Here is a 16,756-nt window from a genome sequence, read left to right as displayed (position 1 = left end):
CCCAGCCCGTTAAGTACCTTACCGCCATGCCGGTAATTACGCCATCGCGAATTTCCATAAAGGGCCTTGTGCAGTGAATCCAGCTGCCACAGGTGCACAGAATCAGTACAGGTGGAGGCAATACAGACTCAGAAAGTACAAAAAGAGCACACCCACCCCCTTCCCAGACCCAGTCACACTCCACAATGATACCAATAGGACTAGCAATGTTGGGGCTGGAGGACCTGATAGCAATGCAAGTGCTACAATTACAACTACAACAACAACAACAACAACAACAGGCTGCACAGAGAAGACGCAGGAGGAGAAGGAGGGCAAGGCAGGCCCAGCAAGGCCAACCAGCACAGCCAGTACCACCACGCAGGCAGCCCACAATCCCACGCATCAGAGCCAGTCCATTCAACCTCACTGCTGAGCAGATCCACACCCTGTACCGTTTGGACCGGGACACCATCACCACCATCGTGGACATGACGCACAACGACATTGTCAGCAAGATAGAAACACCAACTGCCATCCCACCCCTACTGAAGGTAGTGTCTGTACTCCACTTCCTGGCCACAGGCACCTACCAGCACACAGTGGGGCACTTGCATGGTATTTTACAACCATTATTCTCACGTACACTGATCCAAGTGCTCGATGCCCTCCTCAAGCACACAGACGACCACATCTCATTACCACGGTCTGCCCAGGAGATTGCAAACACCAAAGTGGGTTTCCATGCACTAGCCGGCATACCTGGTTGCATTGGTGCCATCGACTGCACCCATGTGGAATTGGTGGTCCCACATGCCATGGAGGTACCGTACCGCAACCGTAAACAATTTCACTCAATCAACGTGCAGATGGTCTGTGACTCCAACAGGATCCTCACACATATGTTGTGCCCGATTCCCCGGATCAATCCATGATTCAATGGTCCTGAGGAACTCCACAATACCACGCTACATGGAGCGACATGCAGCCCCAAGATCCTGGCAACTCGGTGAGTCTCACGTCATGACCTTGGTATGGCAGAAAGGGGGGGGAATGATGCATACTCCACCTGGCAGAAAGGGGGGGGATTATGCATACTCCACCTGGCAGAAAGGGGGGGGGGTGATGCATACTCCACCTGGCAGAAGGGGGGGGTGATGCATACTCCACCTGGCAGAAGGGGGGGATGATGCATACTCCACCTGGCAGAAAGGGGGGGTGATGCATACTCCACCTGGCTGTGACCAGCAGAGACGATCATACCCTAAAGCAGCACTAACGTAATCTCACACCTGTAGACATTATGCCTGACCGAAGCAGCCCCACCATGTCAAAGAAGGTGTGTTCCAACCATGACACAACCATCTGCAAGTGCATTGTACCAATTTGGACCTTTGACTCCATCGAAATGCACCTACATGCACGTCACTATACACCATCTACTGAAAGGCGTGTCCCACATGACAGCGCACAAAGGAGGCACATGACGGACAGAAACACCACAATGCCGCAGCACAGACAGCAAGGCCCACTAAATGTCCCTATCAACATCCGGATAGTTCACTGGGGTCATAATGATGCAGACAGCAATGTAGCAATCATGTGAGCATTGACATCACAGGACACGTGCCAGGTCACCTGAACATACGGCATGGACGGACACAGTGGATGGGCACTCACAAGTCACTTGACCACCCTGCATACATGGTTTGTTGGCATGCAAAACTGTCCATGAGAGCCATGGACATATACCGTTTGCATAGCGTGAATCCATCAGCGCAACTGAAAGTGGTCCAAAGTAACAGTTCAATGTGCATGTTGGCACGTCATGTTGGGAATTAGATGTAATGACTGACACATACATTGTTTTCTACATACAGGTGATGCTGGCTATCCCCTGAAGAGGTGGCTCCTTACACCAGTCCGGAACCCACAGAACCAGCATGAGGCGGACTTCAACCGTGCCCATGCACGTACCCTTGTGGTGATTGAGCAGGCATTTGGCCTACTGAAGGCACGGTTTCGCTGCCTCAGCAGGTCTGGCGGGGCACTCCTGTACTGCCATGAGAAGGTTGCAAAGATTGTCATGGCATGTGTGATGCTACACAATATGTGTGTCAGACGGAATGTTCCACTGCCCCCTGACGCAGAACTGCAACCACCTGACGATGAGGATGATGAGGGTGGGGATGGGGCAGCACCTCAAGGAGGCAGCGATGCACAGGAGGCCCGTGAAATGCGTCAGAATATCATTGACCAATGCTTCTAGCACACACGGCCGGTGTGTGTAACATGGAGACGGCACTTGGGGCACTGTGTGTGTCTGGGACATGCACACTGTGGACTGTACACCAATAAAGCACACATACGCAATGAGCAATGTCCACACATTTGATTTGTGCAAATTATCAATGTGCATAGGTCAGAAACACCCTATCCCCTCTCCCCCTCCCCCCTGAACTCCCCAACACACCCTATCCCCCCTCCCCCCTGAACTCCCCAACACACCCTATCCCCCCTCCCCCTCCCCCCTGTACTCCCCAACACACCCTATTCCCCCTCCCGCTCCCCCCTGAACTCCCCAACACACCCTACCCCCCCTCCACCTCCCCCCTGAACTCCCTGCAAAGGTGTGACGGTGACCGTGGTGAAGGGCTGGGTAATGTTCCATTGGTGCACTGGACGGCCACTATTGGCAGCCCCCTCTCCCGGCACCTGGGGCCCCCCTGCCTGTGCTCCTCAGGTTCCTGGATGACCTGCGGACTGGGCTGGCTGGGACAGAACTTGCTGCGGAGGAGGTACTGGCCTGCTCGCTACGCCGTGTGTCCATGATTGTCTGTATGAGTTCACTTATCATGTTCCGCACTGCGGCTAGTTCTGCACAAATGTCCTTGCTTGCTGATTGGATGGCTGCCTTGATGTTCTCAGCACATCTCTCCATGCCTGCACTTGCGCCTCCACAATCAGCAACATGCTGTGTCAGTAGTGAGGACAATTGTTGTTGCCTCGTTGATATTTCGTCCAGCGATTGCTGGAAATCAGGGGCAATGGAGGTTGCAATTGGCGGCCCAATTGGACTACTCCCCTCCTCCCCGACTCCCACTGTGCTGGGAGTGGCTGGCCATGTCTCTCCAAGGGCTATCCCCTGTGTGTCGTCTCCGTGCAGGCTACATGGGGACAGGTGTGGGGAGTGAAGGTGGGCGTTGGGGGAACCTTCAGTGTCATCCTCCATATTCCCCACGTCGCTGTCGGAGCATGCAGCGATGGCAGCAGTCTCCCCAATGGTACTGCTCCCCGCAGACACATTGCCCTCAGTGGGCAGCAGTTGTTGTGTGTCTCCCGTGGGTGCTATCATGGCACTTTCGTCGGGGGTCATTGCTGCCCTGGGCTGTCTTTCGACAGGGATTTTGGCCTGGTGTGGTTTGGGCATGGGTCCAGCGGAGGTGGTGGGTTGTTGTGTTCTTCCCTCTGTCCTGGGCTTCTTGGCTGGGGTGGTGCCACTCTCGTCCCTGCCGGTGTCCGATTGTGAGCCTGTGGTGGAGCAGAGGAGGGAATGTGTTATTGAGGGGTCAGCGAACATTGAGCAGGCATGAAGATTGTCATGGTTTTGAAGGATAGATGGTGGACTTTGTAGGCTGTGACATACAGGTTGTCTCCCTTTTGGGTGGGTTGAGCAAGCAGAAATGTGTGTGTCTGCTGTGGAGTGTGCATGCTGCATGTGTGCAGGGTGTGGGTCTCCTGCTGATGTGTTGTGTTTCCCATATGGGGCGACATTGTGATTCCCATGTAAGTGTAATTCAGGGTGTTTTGCATGGCTGAATTGGAGGCACCTACCTGTGTCTCCTGATGTCGGGGCTCCTCTCTCCATTCCACCAACGCCCTCAATGCACTCTATGCCAATCGTCGAGGCACAAATCTCCTCCCATGGCTGCATCTTGATTGGGGAGTCTGCTCCCCCGCCAGTTGCCAGGGCCAGGTTTCGATTGGCTGACAGTATGCTCCTTACTCGGAGCCGGAGGTCATCCCACCTTTTGCGGCACTGTTTGGAGGTGCGTGGGGTGGTACCTACGGCACTGACCCGTTGTGCCACAAGTTCCCATATTTCCTTTTTGCGGGCTATGGCTGCTCTTGTCATTTCTGGCGAGAAGACGATGTCCGACTTTTCCTGCAGCAATTCTGCCAACATCGTTAGTTCTTCCTGACTGAAGCGGTCCTGCCGCTGCCGATCGCAGGCTTTCTTCAGAACTTTGGGCATGTATAGGTGGGGAAATGGGTGAGTGATGGTTATTACAAGGTCTGTGGGTCAAATGTGGTGTGGTTGGCTAGGATGGCCATGGATTGTGTTTTCAAAGTTGGCCGCCGTGCTCTTTCCCGTTCCGCCGCGATGACGCTACTTCCGGTTACGCTTATTTACGGTGACCGCTAATTACGGTCACCGCAATGATGGGTGGCGGTAGTGCACCTTGCGCGGTGTACGATGCCGCTAAGGGCTGTTTTGGGGTCATTTACGCCATGGCGTAGTTTACATTACCGGCATGGCGTAATGCTCGTGCACGAGGGGTCGTAATGTGCCGCACTTTACGGCATCGGACCAAGGCGTTAACGCTAATTACGCCATGCCGGTAATGTTGGATACTTACCGCCTGGGGTGTAATGAGGCCCAATGTTACAATGTGAGGAAACAGTGTTACGAGACAAGATGGAGCAACCGTCCTATAAACGTGTGTAAATAGGCTTGAAACACAAGATGCTAAGAAATCGATACTGCTTCCAATGCTTAGTAGAAGATAGAGTGTCAAGCGCCAACCATATATCTACCTCAATAAGACACATTGGGCCTTATTATAACCCAGGCGTCGGCACCATTAACCCTTAACGTCTGATTACCATTTTAACGCCTGCTTTTAGCAGGCATTAAAATGCAAGGCGCTAACCCGCCTTGGTGCTAATTACGGCACCGTAATTTACGGTGCCGTAATTAGCGCCTTCCCCACTCCCATTATGCCCTATGGGGCAAAAATGGGAATGGGGAAGGGTAAATGGGGAATGGGGATTTACCGCCCCACTCACCTTGGAATGGGGCGGTAAATCCGCCAAAGACCATGGTGTAAACAGAGTTTACACCATAGTGGTAAAGTAGGGAACTTACCGCCTGGGTTGTAATGAGGCCCATTATACAAGTGCGACTCCATTTTGTAAATCAAGGTCAACCAGAGATGGGGAGGAGAGTGTCAGCCCACAAGACACCAACTTCAGAGCATACCAGCCTGCCTCATGAAGGTCAAAATAAGGGGGGCCCATGCAGGTGGCTAGGCCGACACAGAATTAAATGCACTAAAAGCTGGAAAATGAAGCAGATTCATGGTGAACTAACACGTGACCAGCCAAGCGCGAAGAATTACCATCGCCTGATGTCATCCAGGACCCGAGGATGCCATAACTTTTCCCGACAAGAGACTACAGTTTCGAGGCCATCCTTAGCCAACTAATTGACATGTCGCCCTAAAACACTGATTGATGGAAGGGAGGCAGGGTGAAACTTGGGACACCAGGCACAGGGGTGTCCATTCTGCATGCTGCTAATTAAAAGTGGAAATTTATGTCTAGGGGTGTAACCTGCCCAATCACAATGGACCAAGTTATCTGGAGTCCTATAGATATTGTAACCAATAGGACGTCGTAGTTTTAGTGATGTCTATCACACATGATGTAGAGGGATGGGCGTAGACGCCCACCCAATAAGAGTTATCCAATCCGCATGCCCTATTATCATATACAGATATAACACCTATACTTAAGTTACCTTTCCTAACCAATTATATTGCATGATGATTTTTTTATAGAAATTAGACGTCAATAATGACGATTTTTGCCTATAAGAAGTGCAGTCCGACTGAAGTTCGAGGAAGTCAGAGCGAGACAGGTGATCGCACTACAGCTGATTCCTGTTTGTTTCCCTGTTTGATGTACTTATTACTGTCATTAAACGGACTTCCCTTTGCCAACCTATTGAGTCCTCGTTATTGGGTCATGTTGGAGTAAGTGAATCCTGCACCCCCTGTCCTCACATGGTGCAGCTATCTTGTCTTACAAGTTCTAGATGGTGAGTGCTGGCCAATGGGCCTGTCAGCGAATTCCTCTCCTCCAGAACAAAACCAACCATAAAACATTGTAAGAAAAATAACAAAAATATTTTGGGGAACAAAGGATCAGGTGAGCGGGGGCCCTACTCCCACATAGGGCCAACTCGAGGCTGATCCCTCCCGCCCTTCATACAAAAAGCGTGTGAGCTTTGTCCGGTTTATCTTCCTTGACTTTACAATTGATCTTCATACTGTATTCTTCATGTTAATTTCATGGAAACTGGAGAGGTATATGCCTTTCATCCACTGTTGTGCGCCTTTCCACGATTTGAGGGATGTGTAGACCTTCCTTAAGCTCTTATGACCCACTTGTGATGTGGCCCCTCGAGAGGCGCTATTCATTTTTTTATCCTCAGAGGTGGATTCTGGAGCTTTGGCTTGCCTTCAAGCATTTTTCAGTTTTTGAGGATTGTCTTTTCCTTGCACCCTTTGTGGGAGGCATTTTGCCTTTTCCCACTGGGTGTAGGCATCCTTTTTTGCTCACTGATCCACTTGGGATATGGCCCCTTGCGAGGCGTTATTAACTTTCATCCTCAGAAGTGGGTTCTTGAGCTTCCGTTTGCATCCAACATAATTCTGTTTTTTGGGCATTTCCCTTCCCAGGTCGTCCGGGGAGGCATTTTGCCTTTCCCCCGCTGCCATGTGCCCTTCCTGCACTTTTAAGGCATGTGTTGGCATTCCCTTTGCTCTATGATCCACTTGGGATTATGCCCCTTGTGAGGAGTTATGATTTTTTCTCCTCAGAGGTGGATTTTTGAGCTTGGGTTTTCAAGAACTGGATTCCAGTTTCCGTGAACGTGCTTAGCTCCAGTTTGTCAACTTGTCTTTGGTTATGATTATTTTATTGTTTTTATTAGTAGGTGTTTGCCTTTTCTGATATTTATCTGACTCTTTTAGTTGGTGCCTGTTCTATTTAGAGAGCTTTCTTTATTATGATGTTTCTACTTGGCCCCTTACTGTTAGTTCTTCCTGTTTTAGAGGGTGGGAGGGAGGTTTTTAAGCGTGGTTGTCCTCCGGTACCCAACGCTGGTGCCTGTGCAGTGGGAGAAACAGATTGCTGGGGCTACCTTGCCCGCCCTAGTTATAGGCCAAAAGTGGCATGGGGGCATGTCTCCACATCCGTCCGGATGGCAGGGGGCCTTTGATGTGGGGTCTCAGGGGCAGATGCTACTTGTCACCTGCCTTTCTGCCAACACGGGCACCCAGATGTCTGGGTCTCCATTGTAGCTGGGGCCTGGTGGCCCGCTCTGTCACTGGCATTCTAATGGGCAAGCACCTGGAAGGTGCTGCCCCGGCTGGACCCACAACAAACCCCAACTCACAGCTTATGCCCCTGAGCCTTCCACTCTGGAGGGCCGATGTCTATAAGCCTGGAAGTGTTTTAGTGCAGGGAGGCATGCACGGTACAAAAGAAAACCAACCATAAAACATCAGAAGAACAATAACACAAATATTTTGGGGAACAGAGGATCAGGTGAGTGGGGGCCCTACTCCCACTTAGGGCCAATTCGAGGCTGATTCCTGCCACATCCCTGAAGGGGTGCAGCCCGGCGGCCCCTCAGGCACCCCCAAAATAGGGAAAAAACTAAGAACAACCCCTTGCTGCCAGTGTCCAGAAGATATCCCTGGTAAAGATGTCCATGCCTTCTATGGACAGGTGGACACTGTCAATGCAAAATAGGGCCTTGTCATGCACTGTGATCCCATGCCTTATACATTTTAGACCTGAGAATAACCAAAAATTGGCCAATGCTTTGTTTAATTTGCGCCTTGAAATATCCATGGCCTTGACTCTGCACCTTGCTAGTGTTGGCGCGGGATGATTTCGGACATCATGACTTCTGCTTGTCTCAACATGTGTGCAATGGAGAGAGGTGCAGATTTTGGTCAGTAGTAGCTTCCTGCCCAGCAGGGGAGTTGCCAGGTCTGGATAAGATCAAGGGCTAAGCTTATGTCGGGACTGGCGGGACTCGGAGCTAGCTAACATTTTTGTTGTAGCACCTGAGCTTCTATCTGGGGCTTACACCAAATGACCCAGGGCTATAGTCCCCTTAGCCCCCCTAGCAACGCCTCTGCTGCTCAGTTGTGGCAAGTCATTGCCAATGAGGTGGATGATTAGTAAATCAGGAGGAGGGGAGCTGACCCCCATGAACTGGCCAACTTGTTGTTGAGGGCCCCCCAGCGCATGCTGGGTTTACCCCACCAATAAGTGATAGTATCTTGAAAATGCATGCCTTCCTGTGTTTCCTCAAGCCATCTGCTGGCCCTGGTGATGAATGAGTGGCCCACGATCCAGGCAGTTTTTAAAGAAAGGTTCCTGTGTGAAAAAGGCGATGGGCAGGGGGGGGAGAGGAAATCTGTTAAATTAAGTCTATTCTGATATACGTTTTGTATTCCCCAAATTTACAACCTGCTATTCCTTTTATCGCTTTCTCTTGCAGGCCCCTCATCCATGCAGATGTTGCTGCACCTATCCTGAATGAGTGAGACCCAAATTCTGTTAGGTCCCATCCTACTGCTACTATGGCCTTTTTGAGCACAGACCTCAATTGAAATCTGCTAAGCGCGGACCCATTTTTGCGTGTAAAAGGTTGGCCGCCCAGGGTGGGGTGTTTGCTAAGAAAAGCCCTGGTGTTGCAGATGGGGCTAATAATCTGTCTCCTCTATACAGGAGAGATTGAATATTCTGCCTTTGCCCATCTGGTCAGTTTTGGATCTGTTAAGTTTAACTGCCATTGTCTCGTTGCCCAGGTTGATGTCAGATATATCCAGCCTGGTGTCTCTTTTTACCCCTTCAAGTTTGGAATAACCTTTTAGCACATATCTTGTCAATGAGCTGTGTGTTGGATCGGTGGCCCAGGCCAGTTTAGTGTAGTAGGCTACTGCTGCCAAATGGGAGGATGTCCATGCCTTCTTTTCGTTCTCTTTGAAGGCCCATTCCATGAAATCATTGATGTGGCTTTCCTGGATGTCTCTAATATTGGTGATTCTTGTTATGTTGCCAACGTCTGTAAGGCACTTACTGTACATTTTTGCAGTTTTTAGGGCCAGTGCGTTTTTGACCAGGTCCCGTAGGATCCCTTTGGGCTCACCTGTTGATGTGTGATGCTGGGATTTGGTTTCCGCCGTACCTTTGACTCGGGGGCGGGTGTGGATAGGGGTTTTCCTTGGGGAGCCTTTCTTTAGGGGATGTTGTGGTCTGCTTTGTTTTATCCCAAGATGGCCCACACTTTCTCTGGTACAGCTGTCATCTTTGCTTCTGCATGGGGATTTAGCTCCCTGAAAGTATGGAACTGAAAACGGGACAGTGCGTCAGCGGCCTTGTTTTCCTTGCCAGCAATGTGCCGTCCAATGATTACAATGTTGTATTTTAGGCTAAGTTTTGTAATTTCTCTTAATACTTTTAAAACAAATTAGCAAGATGAAGCACCTTTTTTCAGCACATGTACAACAGCCATATTATCAGACCATGTGACCAATTCAGTATTAATCAGCATGTCCCCCCAAATGTAGAGCAGCATCCATTTGGAAAATATCTCCAGCAAAGTAATGTTTTTGGTCCATCCCCATGAATGCCAGCTGGGGGGCCAGTGGCCAGCACACCACTTGTTTACAGAACATATACCATATCCTTTGCTACCTGCGGCGTCAGTGAACAGGGCCCTATTATCAGTGTTATTTATAGGCTTGCGCCATATTACTTTCCCATTAAAGTATTTAAGGAATGTCTCCCATACAGCTTGGTCTTCAGCTATCTCTTTTCCCAGCCTTATGTGGTGATGCTGCTTGGTTGCCCCTCTCATTCTTAGCTCCAGGCTCCTATGGAAAACCCAGCCTTGAGGCATGATTCTAGTTGCAAAATTGAGCTTCCCCGCTAGTGTCTGCAATTCTTTCAGAGTAGCCTTGTCTTTACCTGTCAATTTCTTTATCGCCCTTAGCAACTCATCAATTTTATCTGTTGGTATGCAGCATTACCCCATCGATGAGTCAATCTCAATCCCAAGAAATGAGAGGGTGTTGGTGGGACCCAACGTTTTCTCTGCTGCAAGTGGGACCCCCAGTGCCTGCATGATTTCGCCGAACTTTTGAATATCGGCACCAGCCATTGGGGACACTTATGGTCCTGTAAAGAAAGAATTGTCCAAATAGTGGACTGTTCTCAACCCAGATATGGCCTTATGCAGTGTCCATTGCAGAAATGAACTGAATTGCTCAAAGTAAGCACATGCAATGGCGCAACCCATGGGGAGTCATTTATCAAAACAGAATTTCTTTTCAAAATGAAAGCAAAGCCACTGGTACGCGCTCTCATGGACCGGCAACAGCCTAAATGCTGAATGGATGTCCGCTTTTGCTATGAGTGCATACCTCCCTGACAGTCTCACGAAGTCTGCACCATCCTGGAAGCTGCTGTAGGAAACAGCTGCCTATGTGGCAGGAATGTCATTATTAAAAGAGCTCCCTGAAGGGTAGGACAGGTGGAGGATCATCCTGAACACTCCCTTTTCTTTCTTGGGCACTAAACCCAGGGTGGAGCATAACTATTCTGAGAATGGGAGGGTGTCAAAAGGTCCTTCTATCCTGCCCAAGCTAATTCTTTTCCTATTTTCCCCCTGATTATGGTAGCTAGGGAGGAGGCAGATTTCAAATTATTGGGGATGTGCTGGGATCCATGTCCCTGAAATGGGATTCAAAATCCCTCTTTAAAGCCTTGTCCTAAAAATCTTTTTGCTGCAATGTCAGGATAATCATGCAAAATTTGCAAAAGTTTGTCTACCTTCAATGATGAGGCCCCCATTTTAAATTTAGTGGCTGTTTTTGCCTTCAGTGACTTTGGGGCTTGGCCTGGCTGAGGTGGACTTGGTGCATTTACCATTGTGTGTTCTCCACCACATGTACTACATTGGTGTCTGTACTTGCATTTGTCCCCCCATTTGCATGAGCCTTTATCATAATACCAACAATTTGATGTGGTGTTCCCTCCTACCCGCCCGAGTTACGGGTGCTTGATTGACCCTGGGCTTGCTGACCGGTTCTCTGCCCCCCTGGGGTCTGCCTCCAAAAGGAGGGTTTTGTTTAATTTACAGGGGAACTGTCTCTCTGGTACCTGCGAGAATTGCGCTGCCTGTGGTTCCCCCTTCTATTACTTTGAGACTCGTGCTCCTTATTATTTTGCGTTTTGCGAGCTGAGTTCTCTTTTAATACATAAAACATGTACAGTTTGGATCTTCTTCCTCCCATCCCAAATCGGGGAATCTTAGCATTTGTTAAGGATTCCAATCGGGCATTACACACCAGACCCTGACGCTTGCCCTTAGCCTAGGAGGTAGCGCACAATTAAAACACTTTTTCTTTATTTCCTACGAATTTGGATTGAGCTGGCAGCCAACCCTTCTCACACCTCCTTTGACAAATACCCTGGGTCACAATGGACCATGAACCAGGCCGGTGGGTGATAATACAATATTTATTGATTTTAAATTCAAGAAAATCACACAAATTTAATATTGGGCAGCAATCACCAATGGGTGATAATTACAAGCAAAATGATGAAATACACTTAGTTTGATCTTCTATTATAACATATCCAAAGCAAGAATGAATGGGAGCAATTTTACTGTTCGGATAGATAGCAACTGAGTTAAGATTTCCCCCTGCAATGCTCCCTGAAACCCCTATTAATCAAATTGTGAGTGGATAGAAAGGTACAGCAACGAGTCAGGTATACTAGCTAGCAAACAGAATTAAAATCCTACCTTCCCCCATGAAATGAGAGGCAAAATCGGATATTAAAACCTTTGCAATTGAACAAATGACATTCGGAATTGGTAAATAATTAATTGCGGTTGAATACATGAGGTAAATATGAGTTATAGCAGTATCAGGGATGTAAGAATACTAGCAAACTACAAGGCAAGGTACTAACAACGGGCATACAGTTCAGAAAATCCACTTTGAAGTGACAACACAGTGCAGCCAAAATCACACGAGTCGAATTTGCATTTTCTTACTTTCACAGGTTTAAATGTCAAAAATGGTTTGAAAAATGGGTGAAATAGACAGAATCGGAATACGGTTTTTATGCTGGGTGATAGATGCACATCACAGGGATAATATGGAAGTGAAAGAGTGACTCTAGATGAATGACTCATGAGATTTTAAAAGGGAAATTACATTCGGATTTAAAAATAAAAGGAGTTGCTTTGGAAAGAAACGACAAATTCACTTAAACTAGATTTTAATGACTAGATTGTTAAAGAAAGACATGGGGCCTCATTACGACCTGAGTGGTTGCGCCATGGTGTCCGCTGGTAAACTACCAATTCTGCCATGGTGAATGGCGGAATTACCACCCCATTCCAAGGTTGGCGGGGCGGTAATTCCCCATTCACCATGGCCCTTCCCCATTCCCATTTGAGCACCCATAGGGCTCAATGGGAATGGGGAAGGCGGTAATTACGGTACCGAAAATTGCGGTACCATAATTACCTCCAAAGTCCCTTTGCGGGTTCCATCCTTACCGGCTGGTAAAACCAGCCGTTATGGGAGGACCCGCAAAGGTACCTCGGAATTGGGTGGGAAGGGATTACCGGTACCGGTGCCCTTACCGGTACCGGTAATCCCTTACCGCCTGGGTCATAATGAGGCCCATGGTACGCTCCAAGATTAATTTGCAAGGTTATCCTTTTCACCCTGTGTTCCGCTCTATGTGGGAATTAATTAAATTATTCAAAATATGACTAAGGATTTATACAAGACAGACATGAGTGGAAGAATTGCGCTAGCACTAGGAAACCAAAGTACAGAATACACAGATCATTCAGACTCTTAAACAAGTTATCAGGGTATGGATGGGATGACTTAGACGGTGGCACCAAGACGAGGGATCAAATTGGGGTACACTATGTGTTGCTATGGGATGGGGAGATAAACACAATCAGCGCTGGAGTTTGGGATTTGGGACAGCCAACCGGGTTTCTGGACTCAAAGGATCAGGTCATGGCACCACGGTGGGGCTCTCCTAGTAGAAAACAGCTCAGCCTGTCAGGTCACGGCACAGCGGCATGCAGGTAGTGGAGCAAAAAGCCAGTCTGGTCACAGGATACTCTCAAAAAGGGCATCACAGCTTTTCCCCCTTTCTCCCTGAGTTAGTTGAATTTTGTTAGGGGGTTTATTTCTGAAGTGTGTTTCTGCCTAGATAGGATCAGCTATGCTCTGGCTTGGCAGGGTGATCTGGAATCTTGGAAGATGAAATGTCTGGATACGTAGGAGCAGGAATATTCAGAAGAGTGTGTCCTTTGTCTCTGTGAGCTTCCCCCTCTTATTAGGCGGATGACATCACAGGATGTATTGTTGGGGCAGGCTTAGTCTGGACATGCCTCTAACAGCTGGATAGGTCAGACTATGTATGTTGCCTCCTTCCGAGAAGCAGATTGGACTGAAGGAGGGAACTCAGTTTTATGGGGTGTGTTTTTATGAGGTACAGAGCCATCCCACAGTCACATTTGCCAAAAATCTGTTCTGACCTAAATTGCACATTTTTACAGTTGTGACACTCTTGCAAATCACATAGACAAATGACATATTTCATACAGAGCATGGCAGTCCAACTCCCAGGTCTGCACAACATTGTTTCGTCCTTCTAATAATCTTTTGTGCTTTTCATTGGGAAATATTCCACCTACAATTCTGCAATTTGGTACGCTGAAGCACATTAATGTGGGTCATATGTTCATTCAACTTTCATAACCTGGTCCTTTGTACTTTTCCCAGAAATGTCATTTTTCCAGCATTTGAGTCTACAACCTGTCAGAAAGGTCTACATAGTCTTATATTAAAAGAGTAAAATCTACATTCATACTGTAAACATTTCACATTCCTAAGTTCTCAGATTACAAAAATGCAAGTTTTAAAATGAAAGGTCTTTAGAACCAAGTGGGACGGCTCTACCCCCAAAGAGGGGCAGTCTTTGAATCCTCTAAACCAAATGTCTTCCTCTGGCCCACTGGCACAGGGGTTGTCATGACACTTTCTTTGATCCTGGCAGTTGAATGAGAGAAAAGGTGTTACCCAGACTTCACACCTAAGTGTCCCATAAATCTATTGTACCAGGCTCGAGCCCAGTCACAAAGTCTGACAAGCGTGTGAGATGTTTCCTCTTGGTCCATTCATAGTTTCCAAGGAGCTGGCCCTTTGGGGGAGGCAAATCATTTTCCCAGAAAGCCAATGTCTTTTGAAGCCAGTCTTGCTGGTACCACAGGAAATGTACTTATTAATTTACATTTTTTGTTCTTAACCAGCAGCAAATCTGTTGAAATAAAACATACAATATATGTTTTCAAACAAAACCCCCATCAGATTTCTACAGACAGACAGGGCCTTAACTCCACATTTCACTTTTAAGCAGATATTTCTCTTGTTAGTAAAAGCACCATTTTACACTTGGGTTAATTCAGCTGGGATGTCACTTTCAAATGCGGTTTTCTCTTAAATTTAGATTCTAACATTATTTGCAGCCTTAGTCAATTTCTCATATACAGAAAACTGTTCACGGCAAAGGTCCACTGACACTAACATAAGCACAGAAAAATAGGGCTTCTTGTGAAGAGTTCAGCTGTGATATTTTGTTGCAAAGTAAAACATGTTTCCATGCGGCTGGGATTTAAGTTCTTTGTGATTTCACATATCTTGCCTGACACAGCCTATCATTCAGTGAGACAAGCTTTCGTTTGCTGGAGTACAACCTGAATATGGCTGGGCATAGTTGAGTCTCACTGGAACCAACTGTGTACTGCTGAAACGGTGGAAAAAGGCATCAGGGTGCCATCTTTTTAAATCCAAAATCTTTCCTTTTTTAATGGGACATTTTGAGCTAGCAGCAGAGCAGCACTGCTTTTCAATACTTTTCTTTGGTGCACATAAGGGACACACTGGCAGCCTTTCTCTGGGTGTTCCATGTTCCATCTTGCCCCATATGTGCTTGGCAAAGACAGCACACCCATCATTTTGTAGCTGCAAAATGCAGTTTTGATGGAAGGCAGTGGTACTCAAAGGTGAAGAAGGAGAATTCTGCTGGGTGGGTAAATTTACCCCACAAATTCCCACCCCTTTTTTCCCCGGATTTCTTGTTGAGTGAGATTAGGGCAAAGTGCGGTTCATCAGGTGAAGTCCTTCTTCTATCAGGGAGCGGTACACCACAACGCTGCTGTTGTCTTTCGCTGGAGTGTGGAGCGACACCAACAGATTTTCATTCAGTCTTTCCTTGGAGTGTGGAGTGACATCCACAGATTTTCCTTCGGTCTTTCCTCTACAGGTCCCTGGAGATGTCCTCCTCGGTCTATGAAGGAGTGGAGGCAGTACTAATCTTGTGAATAGTTAAGACAGGATACAAAATGTTCCCACTGACTGTCTTCCCGGAAGTTTGGCAGCAGTGGGACACAAATACCTTACAGTCATTCAAGCGCCCAGACAACAACAACAAATAATTCCTTAGAAGACACAGATAACTATTGATATTTCTACTCGTTTTTGTTTTGTGATACCCTTTTGCACTGACAATGAAGAAAAGTACTCCCTGTTAGATAGATATACCTATGAACCTACCTGTTCCCTTCTGGTTCTTCTTTTTCTTGTTCTCATTCTCCAGATGTCTCCTCTATTTGACTTTCTCTTGGCTCCACAATCAGATGCAAAGTGTGTCTGGGGTGACAACTCTTTAACTGATAAATATGGACCCATTTCTTTTCTGCCAACTCTCCTTTGGGGAGCAGATTCTGTAGGCGACAGGCCTGAGATACTGATCTCCTCTCCATAATTGAACTTCAACTGCCTACGGTAGCAATGGGGCTGACCGGAAGGCTTTCTCTAGGATTGCCAGGGCCCTGGGTTTTACCCTCCAGTTGGGACCGGGTTTGGCAATTACTAGGATCCAAATTAATATTGAGTCGGTTGAGGATATGACTGCCCATGTAAAAGGTGGAGGAAACACCTAGCACGACCCTACAATTATGCTCTATGCTTTTACCAGGGATAGACATTTTTAGCATACAATTGCTGAACAGAAGATATTTGGAACTGAGAATTTCCAGACCCCATACCCACTGATAAACTGATTTAACAGCGGGTAGGGTTTGGTCTTTTGGGAGTTCCCTGAATAATGCTTCCCTGATGAAGCTTTCTTCGCTATTCAAACCAACTCTGGCGAGAACAGACTCCCTCCCCTCATTTAACTGAATAGGGAAGAACAGCTGTTCTCTTATTTTCCGAATGTCAGCAACACTTTGAGCTGGTTTTTCTTCACTTTTGACCATAGAGTTTGGGTTTTCAGATTGTGAATTGGTATAACATTTTGAAATATTTCCTTCTAGTGTGGAACATCACTTGAAACTGGAAGGAATGTTGATTTTCAGTAATGAAGAGGAGTTCCCATCACCAGTTTGTTGTCCTACAGCAATTGCTGTAATGTCAGGTGTTTGATTATTTTGTAAATGAAACTCAAGATGATCAGATTTTTGTTCAACCATGTGGCATGTGCCAGTTAAACTAACATGGTTGACACCTTGTTTTAATTTTATTGGCCGGTTAGCCTGAGTCCAGAGTAACCCAGTTCACACAGTCTATTATGGGAGACACCC

The sequence above is a fragment of the Ambystoma mexicanum genome, chromosome 11 (genome assembly GCF_040938575.1).
Source record: "Ambystoma mexicanum isolate Mex_15411 chromosome 11, UKY_AmexF1_1, whole genome shotgun sequence".
Taxonomy (NCBI): domain Eukaryota; kingdom Metazoa; phylum Chordata; class Amphibia; order Caudata; family Ambystomatidae; genus Ambystoma; species Ambystoma mexicanum.
This window is presented reverse-complemented; position numbering follows the sequence as displayed.